Source organism: Microtus ochrogaster, chromosome 1 (assembly GCF_000317375.1).
Source record: "Microtus ochrogaster isolate Prairie Vole_2 chromosome 1, MicOch1.0, whole genome shotgun sequence".
Classification (NCBI taxonomy): domain Eukaryota; kingdom Metazoa; phylum Chordata; class Mammalia; order Rodentia; family Cricetidae; genus Microtus; species Microtus ochrogaster.
In genome coordinates this window covers 111913978-111922535 of record NC_022009.1, presented here as the reverse complement: position 1 = coordinate 111922535, position 8558 = coordinate 111913978, and the positions used below count along the sequence as shown (strand labels likewise).

At 42.9% G+C, this 8558-nt stretch overlaps 1 protein-coding gene across 1 annotated transcript in view; it reads right to left on the bottom strand.

The window, feature by feature from the left end:
• Lekr1 (leucine, glutamate and lysine rich 1) overlaps positions 1-8558 on the bottom strand; it is a 127315-nt gene that overhangs the window by 92113 nt on the left and 26644 nt on the right. The window lies entirely within an intron of this gene.

Sequence of the window (8558 nt, the reverse complement as noted above, 5' to 3'; positions counted from 1 at the left end):
AAAGCCACAGAGAAACCCTGTCTCGAAAAACCAAAAAAAAAAAAGAGAGAAGTACTTATTATAGATGGGAAGTGAATACATAATACTAAGTAAAAATAGAAAAAAGTTCATTTGATTTTAATAATTGTAGCATGATTAATTAAAGCCCAGAGACAGAAATGGGGTTCAACCTGAAGGTCAGAAAAGCAAAACAGCCAACCACTGGCTCTTCCCTCTACCTCAGTCTGAAATGGCCATCCTGCCTCCAGGAATCTCTGAGACTGTGTGTGAGAGCTGTCTCCTCTTGTCTTATATTCTTCTCTAGTTCTGGGATTAAGGGCGTGCACCACTACTGCCTGGTTTGTGTGGCAAACTAGTGTGGCTACTGGGATTAAAGGTGTGTGTCACCACTTCCTGGTCTGTAAGGCTGATCAGTGGGGCTATTTTACACTCTAAGCTACAGGCAAGCTTTATTTATTAAAATACAAATGAAATATCACTACAATTAATGATGTACCTAACTTAAAATGTTAAATATTATATTAATTATTATAAGAAAAAATAGTAAACATTTGTTTTTATCCCAATTCCCACTACCAAAGGCAACTGCATTCAGTTTATCCTGTTCCCTTTAGTATTGATTTCTGTGCTACTAAATAACATGCTTATATTATTTCTTAATATTTTAATTTAGATACACATCAGTTAGAAATGGTTCTGCCACATATAACTAAGACTTGGACATCATCACACACACACACACAGTTTCTCATGAAACATTCAGGGTTTGCTGACACAAGCGCATAAGGAAGCTGAGACAGAAGGATCACGGCAAGTTTGAGGCTGAGTTATTTTCAACAGTGAATTTTAGGCCTGCCAGGACTACAGAGAAAGACCTTTCAAGTAAAACATGATGATATCATAGTTTGTAATGTCTCAGGCCCCCGCAAACCTCCCCACTCGCTGGTCTACCATGTGGGAGTGTACACCAGACGTCATGGTTCATATCGGTGACAGAAGCTTCGGGCAGTACGTCCCCACATCTGATCAACAGAAGCAAGAGAACAAAGCTTTCAAAACCAATCCTATCAAAGGGCTCCGTGTTCGTCTGATGAGTTTACACCACATTGCCACACTCAGCTTCAAGCCAAACTGGACGATGCAGTCCTTGAACTGGGAAAATTGATCTCCAGGGTTAGTAACAGTTCTGCTAAAGAAGTAGGAAGGAAAATTGACATTGTAGTCCAGCAGCAAGCAGAACCAAATCTTCCTAACACTGCTGGACACCCGCACCTGCCAACTGCCCCTGCCCCTGTTCCTCATCTTTCTAATGCTAATAAAATAGCAGTTGTATGACGTTATATTCAGAGTCCCACCATCGTCACACTGAACACACTCTATGCCAGACTGCATGCTTCCTTACTTCAGATGAAACTAATATGCCTAAACATTACCCTCCTGGCAAAGCACGGTGTCCACTCTCACTGTACACATCATTCTGTAAAACAATTCACAAGACGCAGTACAGTACAAACTGGGTAGGCACACAGTTTCCTCCAGCATGGATAGTTCCGCACAGAGTGGGAACACTACGCTGCTCTAAGGACATGATGTTGTCTAGTCAGAGAGTGTTCCTGAAGATGGAGACTAACAGCATATGCTGTTCTAGTGGAGAGAACTCTCTTCTGGGAGATAGGTGACTGAGAGGCCTCTTGCCGAAGCAACCACGAGAACAAACACATTTATTACCATGGTCTAGTCTCCAGTTTTTCATCATCCTGATTAAACTGGATTGTTTGAGAATCACTGAGTTAGAAAACAAAAGGGGTATTAACTCTCTTCTTGATTATTTTTATTTGGATTACCTATTAATATTGCTCATAATGAAGACAAGTGCAAGGAAAATACATTTAAATTCCCTTTCACTCTTTCCCACTCTGTAGGCAAGCATGTAAGAAATACAAGAAGGCTAGGCACAGCTTTGGGGATTTCACCACCCGTGGTCCACACACTATTTTTGTCAAACTTCTGGGTCTCAAGATTATTAAAGTCTTCCCCTCCAACTGATTTTGCAGCAATCAAAAATGACAGATATAAGCTTGGAGCCTGAACAAAATGAAGTGGTGGGATCTTCAGGATCGCACGCTATCAAGGTCCCATGGGGAAAAGCTTCGGAAGATCAAGAGGGAAATTAGGACAGCAATGAAGAAATTCATCAAAACAAGCTAGTCTCCAGCTCCTGGGAAACAAACTTCTGACATGGGCATAAGCTGCCAATTATGGCTCCTGCAACTGTGCTTCTGGAATTAACCTGAACCCATTCACAAAATTAGATTAGCTATCAAGAAAGCAGGAAGAGAGAGAGAGTGGAGGGCAGATATTATAGACAGATAAATCACTAAGGATTCAATAAAACTAGAAAGAAGTCTTATGTTGCAGAGGAACCATAAGCACTCTGAGAAACTCTAGGGCAGAAACCAAATGCTTTTACTTATTATGTGGCCCTATTGCAACTTCCAAACCATCAGCAGGAGAAGGCACTGGCCAGAAGGACTCCGGCATTAAGCACGGAGAACAGAAGCAATATTTAGAACAACAATAAAAAACACTTAGTTCCCTTTTGAATGTCAACTGCTTTCATTTAAAAACTTAACGTGGAACTCATATCATCCTACAGAATTCTTACTTACCAAAACGTATCCTTTGCTGAGGTGAATTCAGTGTTAAAACACAATCATTATCCCACGTTACTAACATACTTTGTAGCACGAATACTAAAAGACCCAGAGACAGATATTGGGGTTCCTGCTGAAGATCAGAAAAGCAAAGCAGCCAAGCCACTAGAGAGATTATACCTCGACCAAGACTCAGACAAAAAACGGGGTGATCCTGAATGCTCTCCGCCAACCTCAGACTCCATACTCCACTGAGTTCCTGTCTCTTCCCCTTTATATTCCTCTCTGCCCAGCCATATCGCTCCTGTCTCCACCTCCCTAGTGCTGGGATTAAAGGCATGGGATCCCAAGTGCTGGGGTCACTTTTGTGTGAAGTCTGTTTCTCTTTTAGACTGATTCAATCTTGCCTAGCCCAGTGTGGCCTTGAATTTACAGAGATCCATCTGGCTCTGTCTCCCCAGTCCTGGAATTAAAGGTGTGTGCTACCACTGCCTGGCCTGTATGGCTGACTAGTATGACTGTTTTGCCCTCTGATCTTCAGGCAAGCTTTATTTATTAAAACACAAATGATATACCTCTGTAATACTAAATGGAACCAACAACGTAGAAGAAAGGCATCTTGCAGTGGACCGAATCCACACTGCTTTTTAAGTTAACCTCATTTGAATAAAGTACCTGGCCATTATTCTGTTTTTGACTATTCACTTATTTTTCCATGATCTCTTTAATAATATGTGGTTAGGCTATTGAAAGAATTGATTTTTCTTTAATTAAATATATTTTTTGCTAGGCTTATTAATGCAGAACAAATTTTAAAGTATTAACTGGAGCTGGGCGGTGATGGCACATGCCTTTAGTCCCAGCACTTGGGAGGCAGAGGAGGCAGATCTCTGTGAGTTCAAGGCCAGTTTGGTCTACAGAGTGAGTTCCAGGACAGCCAAGGCTGTACAAAGGAACCCTGTCTCAAAAAACAAATAAACAAAATATTAAATGTGACTTTAAAAATAATCATGAGACAGATAATTTCACACCAAAAAAATGAAGGCAAAATTGTTAATTGTGATTGTCTGAATGGTAAGAGGATGAATGACAATTTGAGGACAAAATAAATCGCTACTCTGTTATTCTTAATAAAATTGGTCATATAAAATATTTATTCAAATATTGCTATTATTTTAGGGGAGAGCCAGGCTTCCTTTTCTGCAGTGTAGTCTATAGATTTGGCCAATCTCATATCAGACTGTCTTTGTGGACTGTGGATACAGCCAAGGACCTGAGTAACTGGCTAGACAGGCCTTGGCTTAGATCCCCAGCTCATAATGCCCACCTACCTGCCTGCCGGCTTGTCTGTCTATCTGTACGCATGTATGTATATTTCACGGGGATTGCACACAAACAAAGATTTCTGAAGCCTGAGAAGTTCAAGGCCAAGTCCTGCTGAGCTTGGTAGTCTTTGCTGCTCACGGGGAGTCGCTTCAGGGTCTCATGGTACGAGTAGGAATGGGGAGGTGACAGAATGTCCTAGCTCAGGACTCTTCTCTGCTTCTGGTAAGACCAGGTCCCAGGAGCCCAACATTAGGGACCAATTTACTCTAATTACATCCTTAAAGTTGGGCTAATTGCGTCACTTTCAAAACCACCTAACTGCCTTCCAATAAGGAATACATCTCAACTGAGTTTTGGCACAGGCAATCCAAATTCAAAGCACGGCATTCCCCTGTGTCCTCCTCAAGGACAAGACATTTATTTCCGTCCCCAGCATCAGTCTCTGCTCATTTCAGGGTGAACTCAGATATGTACTGCCTGTTCTGAGTCAAGAAAGGCCCATTCCGGCTCCGGCCCTGTGAAATCGACATGTAGCGGCGGGGCAGGAACGAGCAAACCTTCTTACTCCACAAGGGAGAAACTGTAAAAGCACAGGGATAACGGGACCAAAGCGTGCCTGAATCTCGGCAGGGTAGACTGTGAATCATAACATTCCAGAATAATCTTCCACCCCCTATGCTGTCTCATGACACACTGGATGGACCTTCAAGGTCTTGGGCACCTTGCCCTCACAGCTTTCCTGAGCTATGCAAGGCCAGCTGTCCACTGCTGTCTTTCCCAGGCTGGCACACACAGGGCAGGGCTTCTGGGATCCACTCCACCACACTGCCCTCGGGACTCCTTACTTTTCTCCTCAGAGAAATACCTGACAGACAACAGAAGACGAGCAGAGTGTGGTGGGGTCGTGACAGCAAAAGCACGCGACAGAGGCGCTCACATCTAGGCAGAGCAGGAAGCAGAGAGGCTTGGCCAGAACAGACATCCATCACTTTGTAGTAACCTACTTCTGCCAGCTAGGCCACCGTCCAAAAGGATTCAGAATTTCCCTGAAGCAGTCCCACCAGCTAGGCACCAGGTATTCTAAAACATGAGCTGCTGGGGACTCACGTCAAACCCTAATACCCTAGCAGGGAATCTCTGCAAAGAGTCTAATATAGACCTAGCTCCCCCAGGAGTGGGCAGACATTTAAAAATGTTCATGGGCCCCATAGCTTATAGTCTGGAAAATTAGCATCCTATGAGTGGATGTAGATATTGCTGCTGTAGTTTGGATCTGGTCCATATGTTAAAGGACAGGGCTCCCTGGAGTAGAAATATGGAACGCTTTCATAGTTGAGGCTTCGCGGGCAGTCTTAGGGCCCTGGGGGGGGGTGGGCTTAAGGAGACTGTAAGACCCTCGTCATTTCCTGTTCCTCCTGTCCACTTTCTGGCCATGAGATGATCCCCTCATCATATGTGCTGCTTTAGTACTGACCCAGAGCCAAGCGACCAGCCCAACAGAGACAGAAATCCCTGAAACTAAGTCAGAACAACACTTTTCTTTTTATAAATTGACTGTCTTGAGTATCAGCCGCCACAGTGGAAAGCTAACATGGCTGCCAAGGTTGACTGTAAAGAGGTGGCAGAATCAGCCATATCTGGATCAGTGTGAGTCCCAAGGAGGGTGGTTAATACTGTCCTGGGGTTCAGGGAGCAGAGGTCCCTTGCCTGACAGTTCTGAAGGGCAAGCACATGGGGAGTATCTGCCTTTTCTCCTTGGCTCAGCACAGAGGGTCACAGAGATGCTCTGGATCCATTAAGATCTCTATTCCACCCTTGCGCAATGAACACTGGCTCAGAGCTAGGTGCCTGTGTCGCTGGCCACACCTAGAGGTTCTCTATTGAATGTGCTTCTATCCTTTGCATAGCTTCGCTGCAGTTGCTAAGTTTTACACTGTTTCCTTCTTAAACTATACATTAGAAGTTGTCTTTAAATGATTCTTTTCCTATTTCTCTTGTTCGTTTGTTTTGTTTCTCGAGTCAGGATTTCTCTATGTAGCTTTGGAACCTGTCCTGGAACTTACGCTGTAGACCAGGCTGGCAACAAACTCACAGAGATCCACCTGCCTCTGCCTCCCAAGTGCTGGGATTAAAAACGTTTGCCACCTCCACCCAGAAGCACTGGTCTACACATAACGCTTTTCCTAGAATGACCTCAAGACAATGATGCACGAGTTTCCGGAAATGTGCAGGTAATTAACTTGCACAATGTCCAAAGAATTACTAAATGTGTTAGCTTCCTTATTTGAAGTAGCAATAACTGGTTCAGTATAAGAAAAAGAGAATATGTTGGCAGCTTCCAGTCAGTATTTTTGACTTTCTGATAAAACTGTAATTGTGGTAGGAAGAAAAAGGTAAAAGTTGTTGAATCAAAAATACGTGTGACATGCCACTGTGAGGTATAATACCACACCAAGAACAGTATGGCTTCTAAAACAAGGGAGTGGCGTCTGTGCCCAAGCAAGTAATGGTTAGGTACAAAAAAGAATCGGGGGGAAGACAGCTGCCCTGCAATGTGCTTGTGCTGGTGAAGAAGGTAGAAAGAGGCGTGAGCACGCACGTCTTTGTACTGCTGGGAGAATGTAAAGCCTTCCTAGATACAAGTGTCTGCTTGCATCATGGTCTATTCGAACAGCCAAGGAAGAATAGGGAGAGAAAGGGAGAAAGGGCATTATTTAGGGATAGCAGGAAAGAAAACATTGCTAGAAATACTTTTATTTTCTTCTTAAAATATAATAATGGAAAAAACATGGGTTAGTATGCTTACTTCCAAATCAAAGATGATTGGGGGCTTGATTAGTGCTGTAACAACATTTTAGAATGCTACCCAGCAAATACCCAAAGAATAATTCAGCAAGATATTCATATGTTCTTCTTTTCACTTTCAAAAATATGAGTAAGAGAGAAAAACTATATATTCAAAGTTCAAATTATCACCTCAAACTCTGAGGAAAACATGCAGTTGTTATTTAATGGTGGTCAGAGAGCTCCTGCATCAGCCAAGAAGCCAAGTTACTCTCCCAGCTTTCCTGCCATCAGGAGCAACTAAACAATGTCTACAGGAGACCCCGCATCACGGCTCCACGCCTACAGCCAATGCCAGTACGAGATGCAATGACTGTTGCCAGATCATCAAATAACGGCATCTTCATCTCTAAGGAGGTGGATGCACACACAACTGTATACACTAATCTGCACAATTGGGGGCTAGAGAGGAAACTCAGTGATTAAGACCACTAGCTGGTCTTCAATGGGACCTGGGTTCAATTCCCAGCACCCACATAGGATCTCACCATTGGCTATAACTCCAAGGGAGCTGACATTATATTCTGGCCTCTGTGGCCAGAAGACATACATGCATACGTGCAGGCAAAACATACATACACACAAAATATTTTTTAAAAATATACTTAAAAATACACTCAGCTGACATTCAGTAATTATAAAAAGTAAAATATGATCAGAAGACAATATTACAAAATAGAAAATCTAAATTCTCTATCTTTAAAACTCAAGTAACATAGGCAAACAAGATGGCTGAGCAGGTACATTCTTACCACTAAGAACATAAGCCTGACAGCCTAAGTTCAGTCTCTGGAAGCCACGGAAAGGTGGAAGGAGATAACCAAGCCCACAGAAATAATACCTTTGAGGAAGTCATAGACGTAGAATATTTCCCACACAAAGTTTAACCAGAGGACACTTTCCGCAATGACATTCTTGGGAATCTTTTGGGAAACACTTTAAAATGAGTTTTTTTTTCTATCATTAATTTTATAAGAATTCTTTCTGACTGGTTTTTACTTAAATGTTAAACCCATCACAAGAATGTCAGACAGAGAGAGAGAGAGAGAGAGAGAAGGTAAAGGGATCCGTAGTGTTCCGAGGAAGAGCAGAAAGTGAGTCCTGAAAAGGCTTTTGCCTGGGTACACGAGCTGTACACTACAGTGGAAACTCTAGCCAATGACTGGGTCTGCTCCATCAGACTTCCAGCTCCTCCACAATTTCAGGAGACTGTTTTAGGCACTGCTTTTCAAACCTTTCTGATCTCTAGTACCTGACTTTTACCTCTAAGTGCAGTCTTAGCCCATTGCTTTGGATGTGGGAGACTCCTTGAGAAAGCCAATGTACTCCAACTTGGACGATCTGGAGCATGTTCACTACCCCAAAACCAATTATAGTTTCTCTCTCCTGGTAAGTGAGCAGTAATACCAAATCAAAAGAAACATCAAGACAGCTAAGAAGCAGTATTTCCACAAACCCTTAATCATAACATTGTCAACTTCACAGGGTCTTATCCATCTGATCTTCAGATATCAGCAGAGAGCCCAGGCCTTGCACTTTAAGAGCCATTAAAAAAAATCCCACCCAGGAAGGCCTCCTCATTGCTTGAAGTCAGAGACCATATCATTACCTTTATATTTTGATACTCTCGAGAATATCAAAGGGAAAGCTCCTTTGACAGCCCAAGGTATAATCAGCTCCAGAGCCCCTCAGGAACAGTCTCTCCTGTACACCCTCTCAGGAACAGTCTCTCCT